At 39.4% G+C, this 12660-nt stretch overlaps 1 long non-coding RNA gene across 2 annotated transcripts in view; it reads right to left on the bottom strand.

Annotated features, from left to right (window-relative positions):
• Positions 1–270: 270 nt before the first annotated feature.
• LOC308190412 overlaps positions 271–12660 on the bottom strand; it is a 30249-nt gene continuing 17859 nt past the window's right edge. The window contains exon 4 of one of the 2 annotated variants that reach the window (XR_013947164.1): positions 271–12420. This is a non-coding gene — a long non-coding RNA (uncharacterized lncRNA). The remainder of the gene's footprint in view (positions 12421–12660) is intronic. The other variant, XR_013947165.1, reaches the window with a different exon arrangement.

Below are 12660 nucleotides of genomic sequence, written 5' to 3'. Positions count from 1 at the left end.
AGACAGCCACAAAGATAATTAAGTGACTGGAGCATCTGTTGTGGGAGGAGAGTCTGAAAGAGCTGGGAATGTTCAGCCTAGAGAAGAGAAGCTCCCATCTCACTGATATGCATAAATACCCGGTGGGACTGGGGGTAAGAGTGGAGAGGGCAATGAAGAAGAGGAAGCCAGACTTTTCAGCAGTGCCCCATGAACAGAAGAAAGGCAATGGACACTAACCAAAGTACAGAGATTTCATTTTTTTCTTTTTTTTTTTTTTCCCTTCCCCCTTTAACAATAATAGTGATGAAACACTGGAACCTGTTGCTCAGAAAGGTTCAGCTCCGGAGATACACAAAACCTGACTGGAATCAGTCCTGAGCAGCCTGGTCTAGCTCTGCTTTGAGCAAGGGGGGTTGATCTAGATGATTTCCAAGAGTCCTTTCCAACTTCAGCTATTCTAAAGTTTTGTGAAATTACAAGCTATTACTATTAAGTCCTAAGCATACGTAAATGATAGCATCAATTCTGCATAAAAATAAGAGCTTCAAAAAAAAAAAAAAGAAAAAAAGAAAGAAGATAGAGTTTAAAATGTCATCACTTTGATTCCCAAATGTATAGATTCATTGTTGGTGTAGTGTTAACATATAATATTTACTTGAGTTTTTATAATGTTTCTCTTAAACATAATACAGCATTTTTGTGTACATGCATTCACACAGACACACAAATAACTATATATAGTACGTCTTGTTGCAGACTGCTAGCTTGGCGCTGTTTGACCAGATAGTTGGTCTATAACTCCTCCTAAATCTCAAAGTATTTTGAAATTTTTCTCTCTCTCACCTCTTCCACACATGCATGCAGCAGTCTGCTTCCCCTCTTCCTTCCTAGAGGCATCTCATTCCCCAAGAATACCAAGTTGTGATAACCAACAGCCTGTGATGGTAGTTTGGCTTTGCCAGGGCCTCAATCTAGATGAAATCACTTTTCAAAAAAAGACCACAGTTCTAAGAAAATTCAACAGCAACATGCATTTCTCAAAACTTCTTTCCTTGGTTAAGTTACACATGTTCACCAGCCTTCCCCACCAATCAGAAGATACTGCCAATTCAGTTTTGTAGCAGGCAGGAATGGGTTGATGAAGGGGTAGATGGGGGTTGAGACTTTTACACTTAGATTAAATTTTCCATGACCAACAAATCTTCCACCCATTGCATTTGCCAAGTACAGGAACACACATCGATGGATCAGATGCAGGTGCCTGATCAGGTGCCATATGGCTGAAAGGTGGACAGTCAGCAGAGCACACCATGCTCATGTGCCTCTTGGAGGCTGTGTACACTTATCTCTATCAGCTCTTCACTCTTTTCGGAAACTTTATTCCTTTACCATCTACCCCTGAGGTCACAATTGCAGAGGTGTTTTATTATTATTATTATTATTATTAATAATAATAATAATAATAATAATAATTTTGTTTGTTTGTTTTAAATGTGGACAAGAGTTTGAAGTTTTCCATTTGCATTACCACACTGGAAACACAAAACAGAGATCCCTGTGGCCACTGTCCTACAGGCGACCTCCCTTTTTCCTCTCTGCACAGTAAGGACAGCTATTTGTCTTTTTAAAGCTCCATGGTACTGGGATTCGTGCCCCATTTGTTACCCACTCTCCTAAGTTCTTTGCATTACCAATCTTTAATCAGCAGCTTTCCATTTTATAAAGTGTCACCCTCTAGTGTATTATTTAACATTTATCTAAATTAAAATCTCACCCTACTTAAATTTTGCCTCTTATTCTAAAATCTCTTGATCAATCATTCTGTAGCTGGTTTGGCCTTTATGAATTTGATCAATGCATGCTTCATTTTATCTTCCAGATTGTTTAATAGAAACCTTAATTAGTGTTTTCATTAATTAATACCAGACCCAGTACTGATCCACTGATATCCTATTTGATACCTCTCTCACCACTGGTGTTTCACTGCTAATTATTCTTGCATTGTAGCCCAGGCAATTCTATATTCATCTTAAAGGATTATGAAGCAAATAAAGTTTTTTTTTTTTCCTACCAAGTTCTTCCTGAAGGTGCTCCCCACACATAGCAGCAAAAAGCCATATTAGAGTTAGATAACAAAAATCCAATGTGTTTTCTTTGTCTGCTAAACACATAATATGCTGGGGACTATTAACTCTGTTTGAATAGGAAAGATCAACTAATTATTTATATATGCCTCGAAGAAGCATGAAAACATCTTTCTCACTGTACTGATGGGCTGTGAGTTAGTTTTATGGTGCTTGACAGGGCCGTAGGGTTAGAAAGGACAGGCCAAAATCGGCTGCCAGATTCCCAAGCAGCAAGCTTGGCTTCTTTGCACCTCTAACTCGCATCCAGGGTCTAACATGTTAGAGCCCCACGGTGTTGTCTGCCCTGCACAATTAATTTTCCTATAGAGTTGCTGTGCAGTAAGTAGCCTCAATTTTGCCTTCAAACACAGGAAAACAGACCATTAAAACCACACTAAGTTGCTAGCCATCAGAAAACACTCGGATCCATCCCCCTCCAAGCACTGCAGTGAAGGGGACCTTTTCTCATTAGCCTTTTCTCTCTCACATACACAAATCTTCCAGCTCTGAAGAGGACTCATCTGAATGTTTTCCATCTCTTACTCAGAAGAGTCCAATGCAAATGCACTTTCACAGGAGGTCTGCCTCAGCTGGACAGCACTTAGAAATATAGTACAATCCTTATCTTTAAGTCCTGTTCATTTAAGACCTAGTCAGAGACATACAAGGTCAGATTATCTAGAAAACCCACTCTAGAAAACCCATTACAAGATGGACATTGAGGCCCTGGAGCGTGTCCAGAGAAGGGCTACGAAGCTGGTGAAGGGCCTGGAGCACAAGTCCTGTGAGGAGCGGCTGAGGGAACTGGGGTTGTTTAGTCTGGAGAGGAGGAGGCTCAGGGGAGACCTTATTGCTGTCTACAACTGCCTGAAAGGAAGGTGTGGGGAGCTGGGGGTCAGCCTCTTCTTACAGGTAACTAGTGATAGGACAAGAGGGAATGGCCTCAAGTTGTGCCAGGGGAGGTTTACGTTGGAAATGAGGAGACATTTCTTCTCAGAAGGAGCAGTCAGGCATTGGAACTGGTTGCCCAGGGAGGTGGTGGAGTCACTGCCCCTGGGGGTGTTTAAGGAAAGGATGGACTTGGTACATGGGACACGGTACTTAGGGACATGGTTTAGCAGGTAATATAAGTGGTAGGGGTATGGTTGGACTAGGTGATCTTGGAGGTCTTTTCCAACCTTAATGATTCTATTATTTTTTGAAAGTATACAAAAACTGCATAGTGGACATCAAGGACTAAATCTGTAGAAGTACTTGGGGTTAAGAGACTCATAATATCTTACTAGGATCCCCATAACAGTCTCTAGAATTTTTTTATTACTATTATTATTTTAAATCTTATCAGAACAGTTATAGTAAGAGCCAGAAATGTTACTTGCTTTTGAGATACCTTCCTTTTCTTCACACCTAAACAGGAGAGAAGGTCTTTATCAAACTGAGTCTGGTTCCAGCAATTCACTCTTGAACACTTTGCAGTTGCTCTTTGAAATATTTCTCATATAAGGCTAGAGAAAGGTAACAGGGGAATTTAACATGCATTCAGTCATACTTTACATACATTTTTCTCCTTTAAATTAAGAAGACTCAAATATAGCTCACGAAACTGGTAGTAGCATCTTCTAGTAACATACCTCTGGTATTGAAACCTGCTGTGCAATTGCTATTCAAATGTGCAGTATCTTCTGCTTTTTTTCCTTATGGCTTTATACCTATGCAAAACTTTTTTTTTCTTTTTTTTCCTTTTTTAAATACAGCTACCATTCCCAAGATAATTCAACAGCTGAGAAAAAAGAACTGACCTTTTCTCCCATCTTCTCGTAGTCTATAATCTTTTTCTTCTCTGAAGCCTTTCCAAATGATCCCCAAGGAACACATCCCTTGAAAACATTGCTACACACCACAGAATAAAGGAAGGGGACTGTGACGCTGGCTTTATAAGGGGTCACCTTGCCCTCCTCTTCCCCCCTGGCCTTAGAGACCTAAACTAGCTGACTGTTTATGGACAGTACTGCTAGCTAATGCTAGCTAGTTCTTTTTGTTTGATTGTTTTGCTTTGTTGGTTGTTGTTTTTTTTTTTTTCTTTTTTTTCTCTCATCTTTGTGAAGACATCAGATTTGAGGCTGGTGAAGTAAGCAAGCAAAGAGAGAAGATACTGTGAGCATATGAAATGTGACTTATCCTAGAGCAGAGAGCGTGAATCCTACTAATGACAGTGTATACAGGATCTAATTGAAAGCATATACGTAATCTGAAAGCCAGTGGAGAGTAAGGACCAAGAAGTGCTGAGCACCTTGAACTCCAAGTGCAATTAATAGTTCAGCTGCTTAACATCTATTGAAAAAAAACATACCTGACTTCATAAAAGACTCAATTTTTAAAGGCCTACCTCCCAGGCCAGTTCATTTCTGTGTTGATCAGATGAAAAGAAGAACGTGTTAGAAACCTACATAAAGCAAAAGGAAGAATCAGCATGACAGTTTAGAGTTTAGAATAAAAGCTTGGCCAACGGGCTCCTGAATTTCATGTAGTAAATTGGCAAATGCCAGACTTGAATGGCATTTGAAAGTAAAAAGACACTCAGAAAATGTATTCTGGAAAATTATTATTGGTACAGGCTTTCTCTGCTTAAATATCAAAGGGTGCTCTTCCTAGAAGCTGCATGTCAATCTGTTCTTTCTGCTTTTTACATACTCTAAAAATTATTTTAGGATTGAATTAGCTGTCAGGTTTGGGTAGCCTGGATCTCTCGTGCTGATGATATACAGCCACTTTAAAGACACCAAGCAGAGAAGATTGCTCACATTATGAGTGGATGATCAAAAAAGTGTGCCTGGAGAATGAGACGGAGCAGTGTTTTCAGTCTTATTTTCTATTTTAGAACCTAAGGATGTGTCTAACCGGGAGCACCCATAGCCAGATGTATCATCATCTCACAAAAAACAGCTGCAGAAATGCAAAGATACAACAATAATGGTCATGAGTTCAAAAGCTTTTGTATGAAGTAAGATCGAAAAGTTGCAAACTGTTTGGAGTAGGCAGGAGACAGACACAGAGGGAAATAAAAGAGTATAGAAGAATAGGGTACAGCAAAGAAAGGGTGAGCTTTTATTGCTTTTACTCCATACAGCAGAAGAACCAAGCCACAGGACATATGAAACACAGGAAAGAAGTAAATTTTTTTTTTTTTAGAATGAAATAGGAAGTGATTAAAATGTGGAATTTTTTGCTGCAAGCCATCTCAGAGGTCAAATGTTAGTCAGATTCAAAAGAAGATTGGACACATAAGCATATAATGGGAACATTCATTAGAAATGGTACAGGCTGGGATGTATGCTTCAAGGCATAAGTCCCTAATCAACTCTAAGGAATTAGAAACCAGACTTCTATAAGCAGTTATCCTTGCAGACAGGGAAAGAATCATTAATTTATTTATAATGCTTCTGACCCAAAATACAAGGGGAGTATATAGAAACAAAAGAAAACAGGAATAGACTTAAGAGAAAAAATACAAATGAATCAACATGTGATGACTTAAGAGGAAAAAAACAACTTGCTCTTTCAAAAAAAAAAAAAAAAAGATCTGAAACATCAATTCATCAGCCAGAGAGAAGCAAATGAGATTCCGAGGTTAGACCCAGTAAAATGCAAATATGAGAAGGAAGGAAAAATGTTCCACATTTTTAAGTGGAATAGAAAAAAGCATGACAGTTATAAAGAGGGTGGAAACAGAACAGCACCATACTGAAGAGATCGATAAATTGATTTTTTTTATTAAAACAAAAATTATAAGAACCAAATTACAAAGCAGATGCAACATTAACCATTAAAATTTTATTAACGTAAGATGGTTCTTCTCTGAGGGACGCAGTTTGTCTAAATCATTTACTATATGTACTTTCTCATCCTGAGCCTGGACGTGGTTCAATTCTAGCACAGGCAGAAGGTAAGAGAGAAATGATCCTTCACCAACAGCACTGAAACTTGTTGACAGGAAAGGGTGACGAAACCTGAATTATGTGCTTGTGCACAGAAAGGATCATTTGACAAGGTTGCCAACCTAGCTTCCTTTGACACTAAATTCTCAAGGAAGGAAGGCAGGAAGAGAAAACCTGCCACAGATTTTCTTTCTCATGAGTCAAATGTGATGAACAGATTCCAACTGCAAAGCATGCAGTGTTATTAACTTTTCTCAAATCTGAACACTGCGTATGTTGATGGACAATCTGTTGATTGCTGGTGTGTGCTTCTTCATTAACCCAGCATTGCCTCAAATGTACCATAAGGCATGTTTCAGCCCAGGCCATTTGATTATCTTCTCCGGTGTACAGTCAAAAGAAACCCCTGGAAATCTACGGAACCCCAACAAGACATGTCATAGTCACTTTACCATCCCTTTACCATCATTGCTGGAGTTCACTGAGCAGCCATGTACATACATACATACCCCTACTGTTTGTGTTTGGCATGGTAACTTTCAACCTTATAAACTCCTGGAAGAGAATCTCTGTGAAGATGTAACTGAATTATAAGTATAATATTACTATTAGACCTACTGTCTTTTCTCCCAGTGTGTGGAACCACAGGTGCTAGATTCACACAGCAAGGAGGCAAGGAGGCAATGTGATGTAGAGGGTGACAGCTGGGGTATGTGCCTGTGCCCCACAGCTGAAGATATACAAAAGACATACAGTGCAGAAAGCACCAACCTCTCCATTATTTGGGGAATGCTCAATGGTGAACAGATCACAGATTGGGTCACCGAACTGGTCACGGCGTATCAGACCTCACAGTGGGCTACAGACATTGGTGAGGCACAGCAAAGACGTGAGAGAGAAAGCTAAGAGATGAGAAACTGTGAGCTATTGTGTACCCGCAGGCTGGTGGGGCACGGCCTCACCACCCAGGCCCCGTCCCACTGCCCCCATGCAGGGTGCAGGGCAGAAGGGAAGGGGGGTCACTGGGCACAGCCCAGAGCCCAGGTCACTAGGCAAGTCCATGGGTGATGAGGCAGGTCTGGGGTCAGGCTGCAAAGTCCTTTCTTGGGTCAGGGCCCATGTATGCATTGGCAGGGTCCACAGCAAAGCACGGGCATGGCTGTGATGCAGCTGCAACATTGGTTGAGGTCCAAAGAGACAGAGTTTGAGATTAAAACCAGATTCTGGGTGAACAGGGGGCAAGAGACCCTCACCAAGGCCTCCCAGCTCTCCACCCATGACCACCAGCTGTACAATTGCTAGACAGGGGTGAGGGATACCCTCAGGGCCTGACACGAGGTGAAAGGCTGTCCTCACCCATTTCTGCCAAACAGAAGGAGTATTGTTATGGTTATATAGTTATGGCATGAGAAGATCTGGGTTCTCTTTGTATGTCCTAGAGTTTGCCTTAAGCGATTCATAAGAGCAGCCATACCCAGCCTGAGCACGTTTCCGTCAAGACCTGCCTCCTGCAATGGCCGGTAGCGGATGCACGAAGAAATGACTCTGAGCAGATCAGGCACACACTGCCTCTTCTCCACGATACTTCCAACAATCTTCCAACAGTCTGCATGTCATGGACTTCCTGCACCAGAAGTGGTATCTTTAGGTGCACCAACCCAGATGATTTTTTTTTCTTGCATAAATTCATCTAATTCCTCTAAAAGTCCATATAAATTCTTGGCACCCACAACATCTTGTAGCAATGAGTTCTGCTACTTAGCATTCCTAATTCTGACAAACTCATTTATGAATCAATTTGAGTTCCTCTAAAAAGCAAAAAAACTACATATTAGTGCAGTTAAATTACTGCTGAATTCTTATGGGTAACTGAGAACAGACCTTGATCTCGTACAGCTATAGCAGTATCAGTTGCTTTGAATGACTTCCTACTACTGTACATGCAAATATAAAATTTCAGGCTTAGAGATTCAATTAAAAGGACTCTTGGAAAGAAATGATGCAATGTTTTTACTTTGTGTAAAATATGGAAGCCAAAATGTTGAGCAGATGAAAGGAAAAAGTAAAGGGCATAATGTTAGTAGAAATTTTATTGTGAAGAGATACCTCCAGAGACTGAACAAGCAGAGCAATCACAGAGTCAGCACCATTTATCACTGTGAAAAGACTCAGTGTTCCCACTACAGCCTTCTGTTTCTATGGAAAAGGCATTCTGCTAGCCTTCTACCCGTTGTGATCAATACGATACAATGAATATGCACAAATGCAGTTTCCAGACATAATCATATATTCATAATAGAGAAATGATACACAATTTGTCAGTCAGAAAATATTTAACATATGGTTGGAACAAAATTACTTTACAAATACTGCATTTGGGTTACTTAGTGCAGCATATAATTGGGAAATTCTGCCTCACTCTATGGATCATAGAGAAAACGTGAGAAGTAGAGTTGCAGTACTGGGATAGATCAGTGTATCATGAGAATGATATCATCCTCTGCTGGTATCAAATGCAGGGACTTTTTTCCCCGTGTCTCTGCAATGGGAATGTGCACATGGGTGATTAGGATACTGTGCTGTTATACCTCTATCACACTGCCTTTTGAAGGGCAGGAAAAGTTGCCCTATACTTGAATATTGCTTCTTTGGTTTACATGCATTATATTGAAGGAGTGGGTTTCAAACTCATCTCTCTGGAGAGCTGTTTGCCAAAGCCAGCTGGGCATAGCTTACAGAACTCTTCCAGTCTATCTTGAGTTCCTTCAAGCAACTTCAAGCTGTTGCTGCTGTCTAACATCCTGTAAGAGAAGCTACCCTCTTTCCCAGATGGCATCAGCTCATGCCAGTGACGCTCTGATGGCTTTAAAATTGCAATGAAAAAGGAAACTTCCATTTTCTTCATGTCTCCATTTTAGCTTTTGGTTGCTATTTATTTATTTATTTGGAAGGACTTCCTGTGCACAGAACAATCAACTTATTGAAAGCTCTTGAGCTGCTGTGGTTGTGGGTGAATAAAGAGGTAAGTTTCATGCTTTCAGGAGAACATTTAATAAGCAGGTTTATTGTGGAGTTAGTGGTGTCACTACTGTAATTAACAGGGCACCTCACCTCCCCCCATTTTTCTATTTAAAGCCCATGCTCAGCATATGGGTCATTCTATCACCCTATAGATGCTTCAAGTGCATGTGTAAGACATAGTACTTTTCTGTTTCCATTAATTTTTCCAGGTCATTCCAGGAAATAACATGATGATATTAACATTGTGATTTACTACTGTTCTCTTTTGCTTCTCATATCTCTCCATTCCAGAGTGCAGTAAGCTAACCTTCTGCTCTGTTGTCTCAATGCAATTTTCCTTATCACCTCATGGGAGCTAAGTCCATATCTTCTTCATAAGCCTTTGATTCTGCTTTAAATAACAATCTTCAATCTGACTTTACAAGAAGTGCACTGTGCTCCCTGCTGTCAATACAATGTTTGATTCAGTAAATAAAACTATTATGACACTCAATAAAAAAAATTATTAACAGTGCAAGAAAATAACATTTTCCTAAACTGTCAGTTATCCACCTGGGAAGACTGAATATCAGAAACATCTGTATTTATTTTTGACTATATCACAATTTGATTCAAAAGTACTGACTTATTTCATTCCCTTGATTAAATGGGTACACAGAGTGCCTTTTATCGGAAATTAAGTAAAAGTTGTGTATGAGAGAGATGAAGATTGCTGGAATAGAAACAAATGCTTTTGGTGAAAAGGAAAACGGTCTTTAATATCCATTTTTGTGTGTCAGGTATAGTATTCATGTCTAATTTACCTGATGCATTTGCAAGGAGTTCTCTTCTCATAGGACATGAAGCTCAGGCAACTGGAAGTACAGACCAAATCTCAACTAAGGGTGAGAGGTTTAAGGCCCAGTACCCAGTCAGTCTGGTTATGGCCACTATGACACAGTGAACACCGGTATTCTATAAAGCGGATTTTGCCACCACTGATTCATTGCATATTGATGACATATATAAAAACATTGTCTGTTGTCTGGCCTGGATTCTAACTTACAACTATTAAAGGCTTGGTAACAGATCTATTTCAGCATATCCTGAATATGGTGCAGACAAAATAGAAATCTTTGTCTCCCAACCCCACTACCTGGACATTCACTCTTTTGGTTGCCTCCCCATGTTCCTGGTAAATAACCATGCTGTAACCACAGAATGACCAGTTGTGATATTATACAAAACTGCAGTGCTCTAATGATCTTATAAATAGGTGCAAGTTGTATCCATTATTTAGCATTTATAACAAATCATTCAAAATGTTTAGTATTAAATTACAATTTGTACTTGATTCCATCTTTCACCTATATGCCTTCCACCACAAAATTACCTCGTGTATTTTATTCAGCAATGAGCAAGTACATAGAGGTAGCATAGATAAAACACATCTGTAAGAAAATAGTTTACTGCATGCATTTTCAATGGAAAGGATGAAAACAAAGCCTTAGTTCCATTCTTAGATTCTGCTTGATCCTCCGTACCAAAAGCTGAAAGGAGGCTAGAAAGCAAAGCAAGCACGTTATTTCTATCTTCTCTGCAAATAAAAGGCTTTAGTTTCTACAGCTGACACATTACAGCACCTTTGTATAACCACAATTAAATTTAAAAAATAACATGAAAGTTCAAACCAGGGATATCAGAGGACAATTTCCAGTGAATTTACTCTGAGGCAAATCCAGAGTACCTCCAATGAAGTCATGCCAGGGCTTGCACTGGCATACTATAAGATGACATTTATTAATATGGCCATATGTTCAAAGGAAAACACCTGTCACTTGTGATATCACTTTCAAGGCCACAGAATACTGATTCATCAGTTCACTTATAATACTATCCTTTTTTCACTCAAGCAACATCATTCAGAACTGAAGTGCTCTCTCAGTACCTTTTAAGTTCTAAAATGACTACAGTGAACAAAGATCAGTAACACCCACATGCCCTTTCAGCCAAAGGACAATATGAATTTTTCACCCTACATATCATTTACTCAATAGCATATTTGTCCCACTGTGTCACTTCTGTTGGGTAAATATAGCAAAGACTACCCTTTATAGCAGTGTGTCATAAACAAATATTGTCTACACATAGTAGTTTTTTTAGAAAGTAATTTTGACTGAGAGGAAAACAGAAATTCCCAAGCACTAGAAAATAATTTTCTAGGTAATCATGGGCATGCAGTCTCTGCTGCCAGAGAAGTCACTCTGAAATTACATCCCTCCCTCTGCAGCATGAAATTCCTACTGTACTGAAGGTAATGGCAATGCCTTATTGATTTTACGGGGATGAAGTTTTCATCCCGTTCTTTCCAAAGCATTAGGCTAGAACACCATTTACCAAGTTATTCTGCTAACAGGTTCCCTTCTGAGCTTACAGCCTGGTTGGGAGTGCTTTGCCCTCACAGCTCCCCGGTTTGTGAGTCAGAGATTCCACCTGAAGCAGCTCAGCTGTTGATAAAAATTATCAAATTGCAAACTTCAGCCTGGTCTTAAAAAATGATCTTGCTTTCAGTGAAATGAGTTGTCTTCTCATTTGACATGAGATGACGGGCTAAGGCCAGAACTCTTACCACCTCTAAACCACTCCTGAATTTTTCTAAGACTTCTCAAATTCTCTTACCAGTTTAAAGCATTAAACTTCTACTAGGTAACAGAAGGGACATGTTGGGCAAACCCATTTCAGTATGCATCATGGCAAATTCCACTGAGAGCTTTATCAGCTGTTTATTAATGCTTGAGGAGAAGGTTGATAAAAACAGCTGTGCAGAAAGATTAAATATATTTCCCATGCTGACATTCATATTGACTCAGAGTTCACAAAAACCTCTCAAAATATTAGCTGTGAAGCAGCATCCATCTAGACCAAACAGATTACACGCCATTTTGTCAGTCAGGACCTTTCATCAGAAGTAAAACAGGTAGAAGTAAATGAGAATTTATAGACAATTCCTTTGCCTCAAAGTTTGCTGCTTTTACAACCATCACACCCAACTGCTACAAAAAAGGTCATAAAAATAATGAAATTTGGATGAATGGGCTGCAGATTGCAGCAATAAACATTTATGTTTGCCCTTGGAGCTTATTATAGTGTATTTAAATAGGAATGTAGAAGAAAGTCTCATATCCTCACTGTTATTACTCTGCAGTGAATGGTGCAGGGAAGATGCCAGGTAACATCTACTTGCAAACATGTACCAGTGTTGTAAAGCAAATGGATACAAATGACTTATAGAAGTTATCTAGTTCAACACTTCTTTAGAGTTTTTCACCACTTGCTCTTCAGATCTTAGATGGCACATTCGCGAACAATTAAAAAACCTGTAACATTAGCAAAACAGAAGGCCAAATATAAGCAAAGAAATGAATAAAAATCTTGGTTAAAAAAAAAAAAAAGTTTAGCACAAACAATTCAATTTCAGCCCAGATGTTGCTTGGTTATATAAGAAAACAACTATCACAAAAACTAATATATCTTTCTTTGCTTAAAGCTTGGCTTGTCCTTCCAATAAAAAAGGCTGAGAAACAATGATATATCCTACTGCTCTGCCTTGAACCTAG

The sequence above is a fragment of the Anser brachyrhynchus genome, assembly GCF_964034855.1.
Source record: "Anser brachyrhynchus genome assembly, chromosome: 2".
Taxonomy (NCBI): domain Eukaryota; kingdom Metazoa; phylum Chordata; class Aves; order Anseriformes; family Anatidae; genus Anser; species Anser brachyrhynchus.
Note: the sequence above shows the minus strand (reverse complement) of the source record. Positions and strands in the feature narration are given on the sequence as shown.